A 19,272-nucleotide genomic window follows, 5' to 3' on the forward strand; every position below is an offset into this window, starting at 1 on the left:
TTTAGAAATTATTTGTGCAATTCCATTTCAATCTATTTGAGTAGACATATTTATATCGTTCTGTATCTATGTTTAATCACATATTTTGCCGTCACTATTGTACTCACGCCACCCGTCGCCAGGGCCCTAAGTCCATTGGAGGGTCGCAATCTGTGTTCCGTGGCATCGCACGTGCACGGGCATAGTAAACCCCTTATAATCATGTTTGTATTGACCTACTATTCAAACATGTTCTTATTCACCAGTGTCTTTGGTTATTCTTAGCAAAAGTTTCTCATTGGTTGTTCTTGATAATATGAGTTTAATATTAAAAAAGGCACATATCTCTACTACTCCTATGAAGCACACAGAAGCTGCTGTGATTAATCCACTGATGAGTAACGTGATCGATCAGCATCTACGCAATAAATAATTTATGTATGACCCACTAATGAGCAACGAGGCCTGACTTCTCGTCAGATCGGTAGTAATAATTATAAGTAGTCAGTGAGTGAGCTGAGAGCCTGAGACGGAGTTAATCTGCCCGGAGTACAGTGCCGGTGAATAGGTCAGATATGTATGTAACGATAACGCCTCTTTTTGCTAATATATGTCGGGTACCGGACAGTCACTGTAGACGGTCTGGTGCCGATCTCCTTTCTATTCTGGCGCAGATGATTGTTGCACCTCCGGGCCAGTTGGCGCACCGAACACTGTCCGGTGCACACCGGACAGTCCGGTGCCCCCTGTCGACCGTTGGCACGGGCCACCCGTCGCCCGCGGATTGCGCGGCCGACCGTTGCGCGGTCGACCATTGCGCTGGCGACCGTTGGCTCACCAGACAGTCCAGTGCACCACCGGACAGTCCAGTGCACCACCGGACAGTCCGGTGAATTATAGTCGTACGCCGTCGATTTTTCCCGAGAGCGGCCTTATCACCGGAGTTCAGCCTGGCGCACCGGACACTGTTCGGTGTGCCAGACTGAGCTGGACTTCGGCTGCACACAGCCAAGTCACTTGCGATTCTTTTCTTTTCTTCTTTTTTCTGTTTCTAACACTTAGACAAATATATTAGTATACAAAACAAATTTACTAAGTCTAGAAACATACCTTGTTATATGATTTGCACTTTTTGCTTGTTTGGCACATAATCAACTCACTTACTATGTGTTTGACACTTAATCACCAAAACATTATAGAAATGTTCCAAGGGCACATTTCCCTTTCAAGCACCAGAAAAAGAGGGGGTCATGATTCCACAGTCTGTGCAGTGTGCTGGTTCAGAGACATAGAACCACCAGGCGGTTGTTCTGGACAGTTTGAAGACTAAATATCTTCAGTCATGTATACAATAATCTTACAGTCAGTGAGATAAATCACCACATGGATTTTACATATCATAGTGATATTTGTCGTTCCGTTTATATATTTCATACAAATTTTTTTACTTCCGTCGCAGCGCACGGGCACTCACCATTGTATTCACACCGCCCGTCGCCAGGGCTCTAAGTCCATTGAAGGCTCGCAATTTGTGTTCCATGGCATCGCACGGGCACCTACCTAGTCTAGATTATGATAATCTATAAGTAGCTCATTAGATGCTTATATATTATACTAGGTGTATGCCCGTGCGTTGCTACGGAGTCAACATGTACTGGCAAGATGCAATGAGATATAGAAGCGCTATGATAAAATACTTATATGCTACCTACCAGCACATAGTTTGCTACAGATTCACAGTATGTAGTATTGTAAGCCTGACTTGGCGACATTTCAGATAGGAGAAGCATAAAATTCCAAAAGGATTGGCACCTAAGTATCAACATATTTAATGGAACGTTATTTATCTCAACAGTATAAAATCTTTAGTGCAACCAAAAGTTTATTGCAAGTATGATCCCTAATCCTGCCGCCTTAGTGGCTGAAAGGTAAAGATTGTGTTCAACCAGTGTATGAATACCGCCACCAAGCACTTGAGAGATCTCCATCCCGAAACTCCCAACCTAAAATTGTACATAAATCCAATAATCCATATATCATCAGCGCATAATGAAAACAAATAAAGAACGAAATTCTTCAAGGAGTTCCCCATTAATTGAAATGCATGGAGACAAACAAAAGCGATAGCACGACCATCAGGATCAACGAATCGGAGCTTGCGTGCGACAGCATATGCATACTTTTGTACCTTTAATCTCTGTCGGGGTGGGGGCGAGAAACGCGCATGGGGACGCTAGGGACGCCTGCTCCGGCCTCTCTGTCAAGCACTCAGTTTTATTACTGAGATTACTCTGTATAGAGATTAAAATACATGTATAGAACTAACGCTATATACTGCTCCATCACAGGCATCCGCTTGCTGTGCAGCGACATCCGTTGAGTTGTTGCCTTGCCTTCGTAAGCTTCTCCATGCGGCGAAGGGGTTGTCTCCCTCCGTGAAACTGCAGTGTGAGAGCACTCATCAATGATTTAGCACAAGATAATAATCTTTCTATCTTCAAATTTCAACTTTAAGATATAACGCAACAAATGCTAAAATTATAAAGTATTCACCTCAGATCTGTGGCAGTTGCTATTCACCTCAGTCCTTGATTCCTCTCACTTCAATCCCAAAGTGCAAGGCGGCAGACTCGTCCTGAAGTCCAAGCTGACTATCTCGGATTCTCGGGGAGCGGCATCACCTGCTGCTGCTGCAGGAACGGTGGGACCCGTGAACGAAGGAGGCGAGCCGGAGGAGCTGCGAGTGAAAGTCGCCGAGGGTGACGAGGTCGATGCTCTCCCGGCGAAGGGCGGCCGAAGCGATCCTCTCCGACCTCCCTGCAGGGCGCAGCATAGCGGACCGCCGTCGCGCCGACGGGTGATGAGGAACGGCGGTGAGTAGGGCTGGGCAAAAAACCCGTAACCCGAAACCCGAACCCGGAATACCCGAACCCGAACCCGAAATACTTGAAACCCAAATTTTGTTCGGGAAGTTCGGGTATCAACTTGCAAAACCCGAATTTAGTTCGGGTAATTCGGGTATCACAATCGGGTACCCGAAATACCCGAATTACCTGAACTTTAATGTGTCATGTACTCATGTCATGCTTAATTATTAATTTGTACATTTATAATTATGTATATGTGTGTATAACTTGTGATTGTAGATTGCTTATGTTTTATATGTCCATGTGTATCATTATTCAAACTATATTTTTATACTAATTTAATAGGGTGTATGTGTTTTTATGAATCTAACACAATAGTTCGGGAATACCCGAACCCGAACCCGAAATTTTGGGTACCCGAAATTTCGGGTATTGCAAAACCCGTTGTAATTTCGGGTATCGATTCTCAAAACACGAAATTTTAAAAACCCGAATTACCCGACCTGAAATTTTCGGGTAACCCGAACGCCCACCCCTAGCGGTGAGGCGGGGGTACCCGAGGACCGGTGCAGGGTGTAGGGGGTGCTGGATCCGAACCGGGCGCTCGCGGCGGTGGGGGCGCAGTCAGGATGAGAGGGATCACGAGGTAAGGAATAGGGCCATGGCTGCCACAGATCTCGCACAAACAACACTACGGCCATGGCCACGAGATCCCGCCTACCATGGAAGGCCTCCTTCCGTCGTGCGGGCAGGGGGCAGGGGCTGGAGAGCGAGGGGCAGTGGCGGGGGCAAGAGAGGTAGCATGGGCTGTTGCGGCTCGCTCGCCGTGCGTGCCATGGTGGGCGCGCGGGGGCTGGAGAGCGAGGGGGCGGGGGCAGGAGAGCGTTGCTGCGGCTAGCGGCCCGCTCAGCATGCGTGCGTAGAAAGGAGGCGAGGGCTCGCGCAGCGCGCAGAGGAAGAGGATTGCGGGGGCGGATTGCGGCGGCGGAGGCGCTGATTGCGGCGACAGGAGCTACGGACGCGGACGCGGGAGGAGGCAGAACATGGTGCACGCTGTGAACGCCTACGGTAGTGTCTTAAGAAGTAGTATAGATGATGACCTGCTTGCTTTTGCCACAAGCCCCAAATCACCCAATTCCTACAATCACCAAGACAACTTATGCCTCCAATTCCATAGCAGTTGAACTGAGAACAAACATGTTAATAACTTAACAACCCTAAGGTCCTTCTTAACATGCTCCTCTTTGCGTCCATATACCTCTGCAAGTGCACGGATGACTGATGCATCCCCAATCCCAAGCTCAATCCCCTCATGAGGTGGCACAATCCGGTTGGCTGAGAGGTATACAGTTACAGAAGGGTTGTAGAATTTTCAGAAACTACGAGTCAATTCTCCTGTCACATTATCAGGGGCAGCATATAGTGCTATAATGTTCAAACGAGAATACATGAAGACAGCCAGCCATCAGTATATTTGTCAGTCAAACTGTACTGATCATCGCATACTTTGACCATGTGTCCGTCCAGAACCTTTTCCAAACCCTGGAAGCACAAAAATAACCCAATTTAGCAATCACGGGCATCCCATTGATATAAAAGTATTGTCACAAAAGCATTGGAATGACATAAGAACAATACAAAAGCAACAGAAAGGTTCTCATCTGATGATAATGTTGCTCCAAAAATATTTTCAGTACAGAATTTTTCTGATCCGATTACTTACCGTTACACACCGTGCTTATATAGTAGTAGGGATATATATTATATGGTCAAACCTGAAATGGTTTCAGCAGCAAAAATCCTAAAGCATGTTATGGTAAGAAAAATAAAAACAGAATAGTTTCTGAAGCAAGAACTGACAACCTACCTAATGTGCAACTTTCTGCCCTGGAGAACATACATTACATTCATATGGCCATATTTGATAATATCGAAGAACCCAAGTAAGTTACTAAGACAGATTTTGCACAAAAGAATTTTATTGTATGCAAACTAAAAGGATTTTCTTTTTAGGAAAATGCAGGAAAAATAGACAATATGAAACAAACACTGAATCGATGTGAAGCAAGGGATACTGTTAGTGACTACTGCTCAGAAACTGACACTGAAGGTGGTTGCACATCTGATAACACGCTTGATGCTGAGAATGACCATGGAGAGGCTACAAATAACTACGAGGAACCTGATGATGATGTTACGCTTGCTTCACTCGTTCAGAGGAGTGGGAGCTCATCCAAAATTAAGGTGCGAGATATGTGTTTTCTAAATTTACAAGAATGTCTGAAATCCAACATTCACCATCCCATAAGTAACATAAATACTAAAGTAGGTAATAACAAGGGTTTTAATGATTCAGTTGCAACAATGTTACATGTTTGGTTCCTCAGCTAAAACTGCAGTTCGTTTAGCTGACATAAACAGGTTGTGAAGCAGAATCTGAAGTTTAGCTTGTGTCAAACAATTGTGCACAGCATCATTAGTTTTACCTATGATTTTTCAGCCCATTGATCCCATAAGAGAACAGTACGGTCAAGTGAACCAAAGAGAATTTTCTTTCTCGGAGCAAAATGAGATGCAGACAACCCTGGACAAAACACATATGTGCAAGGTGAGAGCATATATACAAGTATTTTGCATATGTATCCTCAAAACAAATGCAATTTAAAAACCTCTTATAATACCACCAAGAGTAATCATGGAAGAATATGATGCTTCTCCTCAGAGCCCACAATAGCAGCCTTGTTAGCCCAAGATCTTGACCTTATTCATTCTTGCTTCTCCTCAGAGCCTATATGCTTTAGTTCCAATAGTTGGAAGCGAGGGGAGGGGAAATGGTTGTGAGAGCCGAGAAAGGAAGTAGAAGAAGCGTGCTTCAGTTCTGAGTTGGGAAAAATTAGATCTATACCATTAGAAAAATAGCATCGAAGATCCAATTTTAGAAAAAATGGCATGGAAATGTCACCCGGATACAGATTTCTACCATATGTTAAATGGAACTGGTTGATCACAAAAAAACACTATAAAAAATAGGGTTCATACTCAAGAAACGATAGCTCATATTTCTACCAGATGTTAAATGGTACTGACTCCTGACTGATCATGAAACAACATTATACAAATATATAGGGTTCATGCTCAAGAAACGATAGCTCAAGGAAAAAAGAGAAGGGGTGGAAGAGGCGTGCACCATCGATCAAAGGCTCAAAGAGCTACGCTAATGTCTTCATCTTTTGTTGCTTGAACTTCAGTGGCATTGCCTACAACGACAATAGTTGCAACACTAATAAGGTGCAGCAAAGTCATGAATTAACTCAGAATAATTTTAAATAGTCTAGAATCACAATGCAATTATAACTTATATGCTACCTACCAGCACATAGTTTGCTACAGATTCACAGTATGTAGTATTGTAAGCCTGACTTGGCGACATTTCAGATAGGAGAAGCATAAAATTCCAAAAGGATTGGCGCCTAAGTATCAGCATATTTAATGGAACATTATTTATCTCAACAGTATAAAATCTTTAGTGCGACCAAAAGTTTATTGCAAGTATGATCCCTGATCCTGCCGCCTTAGTGGCTGAAAGGTAAAGATTGTGTTCAACCAGTGTATGAATACCGCCACCAAGCACTTGAGAGATCTCCATCCTGAAACTCCCAACCTAAAATTGTACATAAATCCAATAATCCATATATCATCAGCGCATAATGAAAACAAATAAAGAACGAAATTCTTCAAGGAGTTCCCCATTAATTGAAATGCATGGAGACAAACAAAAGCGATAGCACGACCATCAGGATCAACGAATCGGAGCTTGCGTGCGACAGCATATGCATACTTTTGTACCTTTAATCTCTGTCGGGGTGGGGGCGAGAAACGCGCATGGGGACGCTGGGGACGCCTGCTCCGGCCTCTCTGTCAAGCACTCAGTTTTATTACTGAGATTACTCTGTATAGAGATTAAAATACATGTATAGAACTAACGCTATATACTGCTCCATCACAGGCATCCGCTTGCTGTGCAGCGACATCCGCTGAGTTGTTGCCTTGACTTTGTAAGCTTCTCCATGCGGCGAAGGGGTTGTCTCCCTCCGTGAAACTGCAGTGTGCGAGCACTCATCAATGATTTAGCACAAGATAATAATCTTTCTATCTTCAAATTTCAACTTTCAGATATAACGCAACAAATGCTGAAATTATAAAGTATTCACCTCAGATCTGTGGCAGCTGCTATTCACCTCAGTCCTTGATTCCTATCACCTCAATCCCAAAGTGCAAGGCGGCAGACTCGTCCTGAAGTCCAAGCTGACTATCTCGGATTCTCGGGGAGCAGCATCACCTGCTGCTGCTGCAGGAACGGTGGGACCCGTGAACGAAGGAGGCGAGCCGGAGGAGCTGCGAGTGAAAGTCGCCGAGGGTGACGAGGTCGATGCTCTCCCGGCGAAGGGCGGCCGAAGCGATCCTCTCCGACCTCCCTGCAGGGCGCAACATAGCGGACCGACGTCGCGCCGACGGGTGACGAGGAACGGCGGTGAGGCGGGGGTACCCGAGGACCGGTGCAGGGTGTAGGGGGTGCTGGATCCGAACCGGGCGCTCGCGGCGGTGGGGGCAGAGTCAGGATGAGAGGGATCACGAGGTAAGGAATAGGGCCATGGCTGCCACAGATCTCGCACAAACAACACTACGACCATGGCCACGAGATCCCGCCTACCATGGAAGGCCTCCTTCCGTCGTGTGGGCAGGGGGTAGGGGCTGGAGAGCGAGGGGCGGTGGCGGGGGCAAGAGAGGTAGCATGGGCTGTTGCGGCTCACTCGCCGTGCGTGCCATGGTGGGCGCGCGGGGGCTGGGGCTGGAGAGCGAGGGGGTTGTCACAGCCCGTGGCCGTCAACGAAGATCGCCGCGACGTGAGCACCAGGAATCGCCGCCAAGGGAACGACAACACCGAGTTTGAGATGGAATTTGTATTCTATTTTTTCCTGCCTCGTCTCTGTTTGATTACCGCTTATATCTTCACCCTCCCTGGGCTAGCCCATCTATAGTTCCACACAAAAATACGGCCCATGGCCCATTCGAAATACAACTCAACACCCACACAACGATGTCCTCCTTCTCTGTTACTATCACAGCTCCTGCCAACACTTCCCTGCATCATACGTATATGACATTACCGCCCCCTGAAGATTCAGCTTGTCCTCAAGCTGGCGTTGTTGTAGCGTTGGATATTTAGATACCTTGAACTGTGACCGCCTGGGTCCCATGGGAAGGTTAACCTCAGCTTCTCCATTGTGATGACTCCACCAAACTCTTCGTCATGTCGCTGCTTCTCTTGATTGCAGACAGCAAGGTTTAGATCAAATCCTTGTTGAACAAAATTTTGCGGAGAGAAGTGACCAGGGAGGCGATGATCTATCGAACCAAGAGGCCAGAATACGTGTGAGTTGCCAGCTATTATTTCGGAAGGTAGTGCACAGACATGATATCGTGACAAAATGGCTTTCATGATGTTGGACTCTTCGACGGCCAAGTGCTTAACCCGTGGAAACATTGAGCTCAGATCATCAAAGACTAATTTAATTCTTTGCGAGAAAGGGCACCATAATGCATGGAAAAGGATAGTCGTGTGCTCTTCCTTGGCACTCAACATCCTGAGAAGCTCCTCCCCATTAACATCCTTGTAGGGGGGCGAGTACCTATCACATATCTCAGGATTCAACGTGGCAGGATAGGATGATGATTCAGTCCAGCACCACCCATCATAGCCGTGCCCGTTCGTCTCTTTCACATGGTACCCCTTGTCTGTTGCCACCTGGAGGAGGTGGAATGAACTGTTACGCTTGCTTTTTAAGATTTCGCCAAAGGAATCAACGAGCTGCAGGCTGCTTGGTTTGTCACTCATTGTTTTGACAAATATTGTCATAGCCTTGCACTCCTGTTCTATCGATCTTAGACTATGCCCGGCTAATGATGTCATCCGAAAATTGTTTTCAATGTGCCCGTCGCACTCCATCAGCCTCCCTCCCTTTACACCATGCTCATAATTCCCTTCCAGTTGCCTTGTTGATCTAGAGAACATTTTCTCACGACAAATGACAGAAGCTCTAGATAACATTTTCTCATGACAAATGGCAGAAGCACCAGTTTGCTCACATATATTAACTTGTATGGTATTCACCTTGTTTACTGGCTGAGATGCAACGGCAAGCGGCTCTGTATTCTCGCCAACTGCGCAGGTCTCAGAGTCACCACTGTCATTTGACCTCGCCAGACCCTTCTTAGAATAATAATGCTTCTCAGTGGTGCAATCCGTGGGCATAGTGTCACTATCAGTAGCCTCCTCTGCCTGATCATTAACCTTAGTGTTCCATGCAGTAGAACCCCAAACATAGTCAATATCGTGGTCATCAAAGTTCCAGGAAGTTTCATCAACAAACTTGTCACCAAAAACAAATTCAGGACCACCATAGTCATTGTAGCTTTCGCTTTTGCTGAGAGATGAATCATGCACCCCAAAGCGGGAAGATTTAAATGGACTCCCTGAGGCACTTCTTCCAGCACTGCCAGGATTCCTTACAGATTCATCACCAAAACCATATGCTATTTCACTCTCAGTCACTTGATCACCTCCACGATAACACCCTTCTTCCTTGATATGACCATTAGAGGATGCAACAGGAGACATATCATTGCAATCATCCCAAAGAGAAGGCACTTTTCCATTTTCAGCAGAAACTGGGTTTTCATGTATCGTACCATTATCTTTAACAATACTAAACCCTTCATTTCCAAATTTATCCCAGTCTTCATCCCACTCAATGATTCCCTCTTGTGGCCCAGGTTCCCAACCAGAAGGAAGCTCAACTGATGCAGATGATTTGAATTTAAATCCAAAGTGTTTGCACCGTTCACCAATAGCTTTCTCCATCTCTTCTAAGTGATATTGGATTCGATCAGCTCGAACCTGAAGCAGACCATCAACACTTCCACCTTGTACCATTTTAATCAGCGCATCATGCAGCTCAACTTTTCTCTCCTGGACATCACGATATGCAGCTTCTTCAACTACTAGTTTGGAAGCTAACTCAGCTACTTGCTTGTACTTCTCTTCATCATCCTTTGTCACTATTGCGGCCTTATAAGAGCCCAACATAGGAAGCAAATGCTCATCCATGGCAATCTGACATTCCGCATGATCTACTAACTGTCATCTACTACCATGTGACTCAACCCCATGTACCAACTCCTCATCCCACGCCACCTGATTATACTCCAACAGATCATTCATCTCTCTATCTAAATGTTGTTGTTCATCATCCCAAATCACATTCTCAAGTGGCCTTTCATCGAACACCGGAAGGGTCATACCTCCATCACCTTGAGCATTAAGACCACACCGACGCCCTTGTTCTCCATATCTAATCTCAACTGGAGTAGGGTTGTCTCCTAGCCACCGGCGTGATCGTCGGGACATGAGCTCGTCAGACGCTGTGATGGACGCCGCCTCCTGCACGCACGCGAGAGGTAAGCTTTGTCTCCAATTTCTGTTCTCCAGATCGAGGATCCACCCAACTCAGTTCCTCAGGTTCCATCTCCATGTCCCTGGTCATGCACCGCACCTCCTCATGTGTTGTCTCCAAATTTTGCGCACCCTGGACCCTCTCCTCCTTGGCCTTCCATGCAACCCCCGTGGCCATGCCCGTTATCCCCAGCAACTGCTGTTGAACTCCTTCCACACCGGCCACCTTCTCTGCCAGTAGCTCCAACTTCGCCATCAACTCCTCCCACCGATCCCCTTCCTCCTTCGACTTTCCCACCATAGACTCCAGCAGGCACCGATATACACGGTTTCCAAATAGAGAAAATCGAACACCAACTCACAGTGCACGCGAAGCCCAGACTACAGGAAGGCACTTAGACCTTCTATCGAACAGGTCGTGAGCGTTGTTCTCTACCGCTGCCACATGCCAGTGGAATCCAAATCACCGCCACCACCACCACGCTTCCACTGTGCCGCCGTGAACACCAAGCCGACCTCCCGTCGAAGGTCGCCGAGTAGCGAAGACGCGACACCGAAATAGAGCGCCACGGAGGAAGCGCGTCCCGCTCCGCACGCCGCCGAGGACGCCTGACTCTAATACCAGTTGTCATAGCCCGTGGCCGTCGACGAAGATCGCCGCGACGTGAGCACCAGGAATCGCCGCCAAGGGAACGACAACACCGAGTTTGAGATGGAATTTGTATTCTATTTTTTCCTGCCTCGTCTCTGTTTGATTACCGCTTATATCTTCACCCTCCCTGGGCTAGCCCATCTACAGTTCCACACAAAAATACGGCCCATGGCCCATTCGAAATACAACTCAACACCCACACAACGACGTCCTCCTTCTCTGTTAGGTACCCGTGCGTTGCGACGGTTTCTATTACATAATAGGTATTGTGTCAACATCTTTTAATCCTTTCCAACAATGTCTACATTTGTTAACACAATCTGGAGAAGAAAGGAAAGGAGGAATAAGATAGAAAAGGAGAAAGAAGATGACATGTAGGGGCCACACATTAGTGATAGGAAGAGGATGGAGAACATAGAGATACCTGGACAATACGAAAATGCAGTGGTCTTCAAATGGGTTCAACAAAACATTCATATTGGCAGGTTCAAATACAGTAGCAAAGAATCCATGAGAAATCTTAGTGGGATCATTGCACATGCTACACCTCATGGGGAACAGAAAAGAGAAATAAGGAGATCAAACTGCATCTTTGCCAAGCCCCATCTGAAGCGAAGCTTCAACACTATCTCCTTGTCTCTTGCCTGTACATGGATATAATATGAGGTATATGTGTGAGTTTATCAGCATATATCTTATTCCACACGGTTAAGTTACAACAAATGTTGTGGTGCAAGATTGGCTTACAAAGATGGAACAATAATCAACATTAGTGTAACACTTATGTCTCTGTATACATCAACTGAAGAACAAATAATCACAAAAGGTTATTTGATGCAGATTGCATAGACTAACAAACTAACAAGATGGGAGAAAGAAGAATACATCACAATTATTTGGTGAGTGGGCTTTGCACTGAATATCTCCAATAAAAATAATATTTTCACAATGATCGTTAGTTGCTTACGTCCATGTCTTCTGGTTGTTTGGAGACATCTTTGAACTTCAGATTCAGAACGTGGGAATTATAACAAGTAAACAATAGTACCAAGAAATCAGGTTGACGTGGTAGCATACAGAACATGGGATGAACATCTGGGAAGCGACTTCAGTGGCATCAACTTCTCCTACAAAGGGAAATGAAGACGGTGTGAGTTGTATTAACAGAACATTATGAATAGTGTGCCTCTGAAACTACCTCAGAATTCTCCACATCTTCTGAGGGAAATGAAGCCCAATGGAACAATTTTCAAGCATTTCAGGACTCTTCAGCCAAGCTTTGTGAGCTTCGATTGCTTTCATATTAAAACGAAACATATGCAAGTGCCAATATCCAACCAATTTAGGTGCACACTTGTTTTACACTAAAGTAAATTGAAAAAAAAATTGCCTGGATAAAAAATCAGGGACTGACATGAGAAGATTGAATATGTGCACCAAACCTCAGATAAAGAAATGCTTGGCTTCTCAAGTTCATCTCCGCTGACTTGAATTCCAATACTCTAACATTCTAGGCAAACTATGGATGCTATTTTGCTTCTCCTAGGTGCATCCTTTGCCTTCCTTCCTCGATTGCTCTTCCCCTTGCTAGCTATTTGATCATTCAGCATCTCGTATAGCACAAAATAGTCTAGTGTAAAAGGAATGAAGTGTGAAATAGATGGTAACCCTACATAAAAGTGTAGAGAAGTCATTCCAGAACATTTGTAATTTGGTGGGGAAAATATAACTGATATATTTTCAGGTAAACTTCTTCAATCCATTAAAGAATCTACCGAAGTTTGTATGAATTTTGTCGCACTTGGTACCAAAAGGGTGGATGCTTCCTCAAGTTCCTATTGAAAGCATAGGAAAACATACAAGCAAGGAACAAAGAATGACCTTGATTTAGCACATAATATAAACACCTCGAAATATTTATTTATCATCATCAAGAAGTGATCTGAAGGGTTCCTTCTCATAGGACATGGGTAACCATTAAAATCAAAGAACTGTAGAAACCATATATATGTGTAAATATATTTCAATGGAAAGATGTCTTTGTTCATGGAGTAAGATAGCATTGATATGCACACATGATGTTTGCGACATGTGTGAAGATGGCTACATTTTGAAATAAGTATATGTAAACATTGAATTTCATGGTCAAGGTTCCTAACACACTCACGGTTTAGAAAAATCCCTATAACAGCTTGCTGAACGCCAAAATCAGAAACAATCGCCACAAACGAGATGAATTTGTATTGTCTAGAGTGCCTACGCACCGACCTGCTCGGATCGCACCGTGGCCTCGAAGATCATCTCATCCGACTTATCACAAACCAAAAACAAATCACTAACCATTAGCAAAACGAGAGAAGCTCCACAAAACTAACGAGCTGAACAACAAATTAGAAGACCTGATCAGCACCTTCATTGTCATGTTGGTTATAAAACCAAATACCATTTACTTCTTGATAGCATTTCGGTACAACAAATATGGTAACAGGATAAAAAAATTAATTTTAGTTTATATATAAATTGAGACAAATCTTACTACTATATTTGTGAGGACGAAATTGAAAATGGAACATAGCCCTAATTTTAGTTTTTTCTTTGTTTTTTAAGAAGTTATTCAGCCTTTCCCTGATTTCAGTTTTCTATAGTTTATTCTGCATGGTATAAAGTTTTGTTGTTAACTTTCAGTGCTGATGTTACTTGTGTAATTCCTTCCCATACTATTCAATTTTTTTCTATGCTTATTATCATGATAAGTTCAGTGAACCAACAGTAGTTCATTGTCCTCTAATGTTGCTATATCATATTGGCAGCTTGTTTGCTTGGCAACATTGCTCAAAGTACCTGAGAATGATAGGTTTGACCCCTATCAGGTATATTTACTACATTTTATTATACACACAAAGTACACTTTGATTCTAACTTGGTGTCCTCTTATCTATCCTGTTGTTTTCACTTGCAGGAGTTAATGAAAGTTTTTATTGGATTCATAGATGTAGCTGGACTGTATTTTGCTTTGACACAGCTGACCCACAGAAACATCTCTCAGAATCATAAGTTCCAGGCTGTTGGTCTTGGTAAGTACAGAGTTATCTCTAAAGTTTGATTCATGACAGATTATCAAACTGCATCCATGGTCATGGTGAAATTTATTCTCTCTTCGAATTTTGCATCTCCATTCTGGGCCTTTTCTATTTGTCCTTTTGTGTTATGTGCTGAAGATATATGCCTAGGTACTCTGTGCCCATCTTGAGTTGCACTGCACTTAGTTTTCCATGGCATGGTTTTGGCATGAATATATGGAAGCACACTTAGACCCTGTTTGGATCTCCTAAGAAAAATGAGAATGTGATCCAAACAATTGGGTCCTAGAATTAGATTCTAGAATCCAACTATGCAAAGGCAATAATCACTATGATAAAGATCCAAACACCCCTTATCCAGATTCTACATCCGCTGTTTAGAATCCAGAACCTCACTCTGAGAATGAGTTCTGAGTAGGCCCTTAGACTTACTGGTTACTGTTAGTGGTATCTGAAATCTGACAAGATCTTATTTTGATAGTTTCTCTGCATAAATTAGTGGAGAAATCTGAAATTACAGTAGTTTGCTCAGAAACGTGGACAATCTTTATGAACGAGAGGAGGCTCTAAACAAGTAATTTGTGTGTTAAACATTGTTTCGTTTAGTTAAAATATGTCCCATTCAGAAAACTATATATGACTTTCATGTTACAAGAATGAAACTTTAATAAGGTTAGAAACGATTCAACCTGCAAAGTATGCCCACCACATTGAGGTCCTCCTCCGTGCGAGCACCTCCTTTAGCAATATCTTGTCTGCACGAGCAGAGGTATATAAGCTAGACACTAAAAAAGAGTTATGCGACAGATAAGTAGATTGCAATAAATTGGGTATTCTAAATTAATGTCTATTGCTGAAGTTTAATCTAGTAAATAAGATCCTCAAAACTTAAATTCTAAGTAGACATCTACCGAAAAGTTGGAAGGTTCAGAATTGTGAATACATCCCAGAATTAAACTGTAGCAGTAAATAAGAGTTGCTTGTCTTCAGTAGATGTGGCTATAATGTTGCAAAAAACTTAAACTGTAGTAGTAATATGTGATGCCAGGATCCCTACTCCTATCTTCTAATATTGTGATTTTTACTGCTTGCAGGTCACTAATATGTACATTGAACTGTAAACTGTAATTTATGCAACTAAAAAGTAGCAGGATTGTATCAGTGAAAAAAGTGCAAAAACAGATCCAGGATTGTATCAGCTGACCTGTAACCTCTTGCGGCGGCCGCCGCCCGTCCTAGGAGCCCTTGGTGTTGGGCTTCCGCGCCGCTATATATTGTGGGTACCCAAAATTCATCAGCTCATCAAGCAACTCATATTGTAAGCACAAAATGGCGCCCTATTCTGTCAAGTCCCAGCCGCACATCAAACAGAACTACTTGAAATTTGCTTACCACAACAACAAAGTTATCTCTCAGCGACTCCTCTTCGAGCTCCTCGAAGTAGTGATTAAACACCTGTACTCACTCACAAGTCGCATGAATAATAGGATAAGCCATTGCAGCCACTATTCCCTCATCCATAAGCCCAACATTGCAGCCGCTGTGGAAGGGGATGTCACCTGTGGAAGAAGGGAGATAAAAAATCAACACAGTTATACAGGTCAATGACGCCAATCTATCACACACACACATACACGGGATCCCCACATACACAGAAGTTGTATCCATTGCACCGACCAAGGAGAGGCCCGCTAGGTCAACCAAGGAGAGCTTCCGGAGCAGCGCCCTGTTTTTTTTATAGGTAGCCACTGCTGTCCTAGAGAAACAATTCGAGGCAAATATCTAGAGAGAAGCTAAAGTATGCAAGTTAAAGCAGATCAGGGAGTTCGAACTAATGACTTTGCACATATTTCTATTTAATAGCATTACCTGATCATCAAGCAACTTTGAGAAATCCTTTAGAACCTGATGACGATCTTTCTCACCCTGCTGGAGCTGCTGGCCATATTGAACTACAAGTCAGCATGACCCGATCTTTCATCACCACGTTATCAATTTGAAAAGAACGTAATACAATTTAGAACCTGTTCTAAGATTGTTTCGAGGTTTCGCCATCAGATACTACAAAGAAAAATATAGAGATGCAATTCAACAGCACAAGAATAGAAAACAATGGTCAAAACCATTACAGGATGTTAAGGACTCATACAGATATGTCTGTGCATCAGTCGCTCGACAAAAGCCGGCCTCAGATCAAGTGCTGGATTATGCATCAGTTTATCTTCACTATCCAAAATCAAATCACGGAGCATAAAAAACAACTAAAATCAAATTACGGATCAGGGAAAAACAACGAAACAAGATTGGAGGGGGCCTGTAGTTATTCAGTGGTGGCAATAGGGTACCTCGCCCTTGGAGGACGGCGCAGACTTGAAGCAGCGAAGCGCGGCATCCTCGAGCACGAAGTAGCGCGGCGTCCTCGAGCACGAAGTAGCGCTTGCGCGAGTACTGCATCCCAAATAGGTTGGATCGGAACAGGTACAGCCAGCCTCCATCTGCAATGCATCCTCCCCGCCACCGGCCGTGGCATGCGCCGCCTCATCAGTCGGCGCCCCCACTGTCGTTTCCTCCACGACCGCTACCTCCGCCCCGGTAGCCATTCGCCTGCGCTGGCTCCCCCATCGAAAACAGATCTCCTGGCCCCCGCCCTCTCACCAAGGGCGACCCTGTAGCAGCGCCCTTCTAGCTCCGTGTCACCATGCCTCGCTTGGGTTAGGGGGGCGCAACGCATCTCGCGGGCGAGATTGTCGAACGGCAACCGCGAGCGGGGGTACGACGGGGCTGCGCGGGCTGGGGAAGATAGGATTGGATCCGCACACCACAGCCTGAGGGATGCGCCTGGGATGACGCAAGTATCTGGTTGGAGCAGAGCGGGTCCCTCGTCGTCGCGCACCCGGGCCACGAGGTGCTCGTGTTGCCCAGGCCCGATGTTCCTCCTCCTCATGACCGGGCGCGGATGGCGGGGGTGGGTGGTTCCATTGGCCGGCGAGCGAGGGAGGAGAGATGGCGCCCTCTTGGACTCCATCATCGACTCTGGCCCCGAATCTTCCTAGAGAAGAGGTCCTTACTGACGGTGTCGTGGAGGTAGATGCGGTTCTGGCTCTGCGACAGCTCCGGGCTGATGGTGACGCTCTTCCGCCTAGCATCCCGCCGGCGGCCGCTCATCCGATGCTGCCGTGCCGATACGGTCGACCACGCCACCACCACCATGGCCTTGCTAAGCATCTCATCCACCTTGAAGGGTAGCTCCCACTGTCGCGATGGAGCGCTGCAGTAGCACCATGGCCTCGAGCGAGGACTCGAACTCGGGGTCCAGATCTGGAGCCAGGTCAGCTGGTGGAGGCGCAGGAGGCAAGGCGAGCGCGCGCTTGTGGCCGGCGGCCCCGACGTTGGGTGAGGGGAGGAGGCACGGTGCACGACGACGGTGAGCTTGGGCGCGGTGGGGGCGAAAACTGTCGCGACGGGTACGCGTTCGGAGGGAACGAGCTCAGCGGAACCGAATGCGGTGGCAGATCGCGGAGCAGAGGTAATGGAGGGCGCGAGGGGGGCGTTGATGGCGGCGCCGATGACGGGGATCACGGAGGAGAGGGGAGGAGATCCTCGGCCACCTTCCGTTGATGGCGGAGCCGCGGAGGAGACGAGATCTGCGCGTATTGGCTGGGAGAATCGCTAGGGTTGAAAACGGACGGGTAAAATCCCGTCCCGACCCGTACCGTTTTCTACATTTGACCCGACCATTTTCGTATTTACGGAAAAATATGGAAACTGGACGGAAACGGGAGATGGTTTATTCCGTCCTTTTTTGCGGGATCCCGTTTTTATCCGGATTGAACCCGTATTTATTCCGTATTTGGTAAATACGAGACGAGCCTAATATGCATTAGTATATAAACTAAAGTCTTGTGTATTTAGGTGACAAATTATAGCACAAGTGGCCATTATAACCATCGTCTCTTTTTAATGACACGTGGTCTAAACTCTTAAACAACATCGGATGTAGCTAAATGTATACTATTATTAACAACCAAACAACAATACAATGTTGCGTCTCTATATCTATTTGTTTTATGTTATTGTCCTGTCAATCAATCACTAGTCAAACATTAATACCATATCTATTTGTATTAAATTATGAGTTTCCGTTAGTATTTCCGTTTCCGTTCGTTTTCGCAATTCCGTTTATCCCGCTCCCGTTTCCGTTCCCGACTATTCCGAACCCGATCCCGTTTCCGATGATACAATGCGGATACGGAAATGGGAGAGGGGTTTTTCCGTCCGTTTCCGTCCGTTTTCATCCCTAAGAATCGCGGAGCAGAGCGGGGGCAGAACCGTCCGCCACTTAGTTGTGGACGCCTACAGTACAACCTTATAGAGTAGTAGAGATAGATAGATAATCCCATGAAGTAGAGATAGATAGATAATCCCATGAGAAAACAAACAGGGCTATATATGAATATTAGTCACTCGTCCGCAGCACCGCGCATGTAAGCAATGTAATATTTATAGTAATACTATTGTAGAAATACCTTTTTAATAAAATAATTAAATAAAAAGGTGATAAACATGCAAATTTTCTTTAATAATTACCTGGTATATGTTGGCAATTGATAGGAACAAAAAACTATCTGATTGTAGGTTGTAACAATTCGGTATTGATAGTAGAAAGTTTATCGACATCTAAGATACTAGGTGAGTGTCTGTGCGTTGCAACGGGAATATATAATACCATAATAACTTATTTACAAATGTGTGTTATATTATTATGAAAAAAAGATTTCATAATTCATTTATGTTTATAGACATACATAAATTTTGTTATTTTAATCTAACTGTTTCACCACTACATTGCAACCAATCGGTATTATGCAACTATCTTTTATAAATATTCTAGATAAGTTTATGGAATGAACTTTGAAACAAGTTCTTTCATATGCAACCATCTAATTATAAATATTCTAGATAAGTTTATGGAATGAACTTTGAAACAAGTTCTTTCAGGTCGCATGTAGAAGCCTGATTGACCATAATCTCAACCATCCTGCGGTGAATCTGCACAGAGTACATGGAAAGTATAAAGATAACATGCAAACATAGCAGATGATTGTTTGATGTATAAGAAATTGCTACAGTTTTACGACTCTGCTACACATGTGAAAATGACTGAAATGTTACATGACAGAC

At 44.7% G+C, this 19,272-nt stretch overlaps 1 non-coding gene across 1 annotated transcript; it reads right to left on the reverse strand.

Moving 5' to 3' along the window:
• Positions 1–16,228: 16,228 nt before the first annotated feature.
• LOC111591072 (small nucleolar RNA snoR31) lies at positions 16,229–16,324 on the reverse strand. Its single transcript, XR_004856834.1, has one exon. It is a non-coding gene; the product is annotated as a small nucleolar RNA snoR31 (small nucleolar RNA).
• Between the last annotated feature and the right edge of the window lie 2,948 nt (positions 16,325–19,272).

The sequence above is a fragment of the Zea mays genome, chromosome 2 (assembly GCF_902167145.1).
Source record: "Zea mays cultivar B73 chromosome 2, Zm-B73-REFERENCE-NAM-5.0, whole genome shotgun sequence".
Taxonomy (NCBI): Eukaryota; Viridiplantae; Streptophyta; class Magnoliopsida; order Poales; family Poaceae; genus Zea; species Zea mays.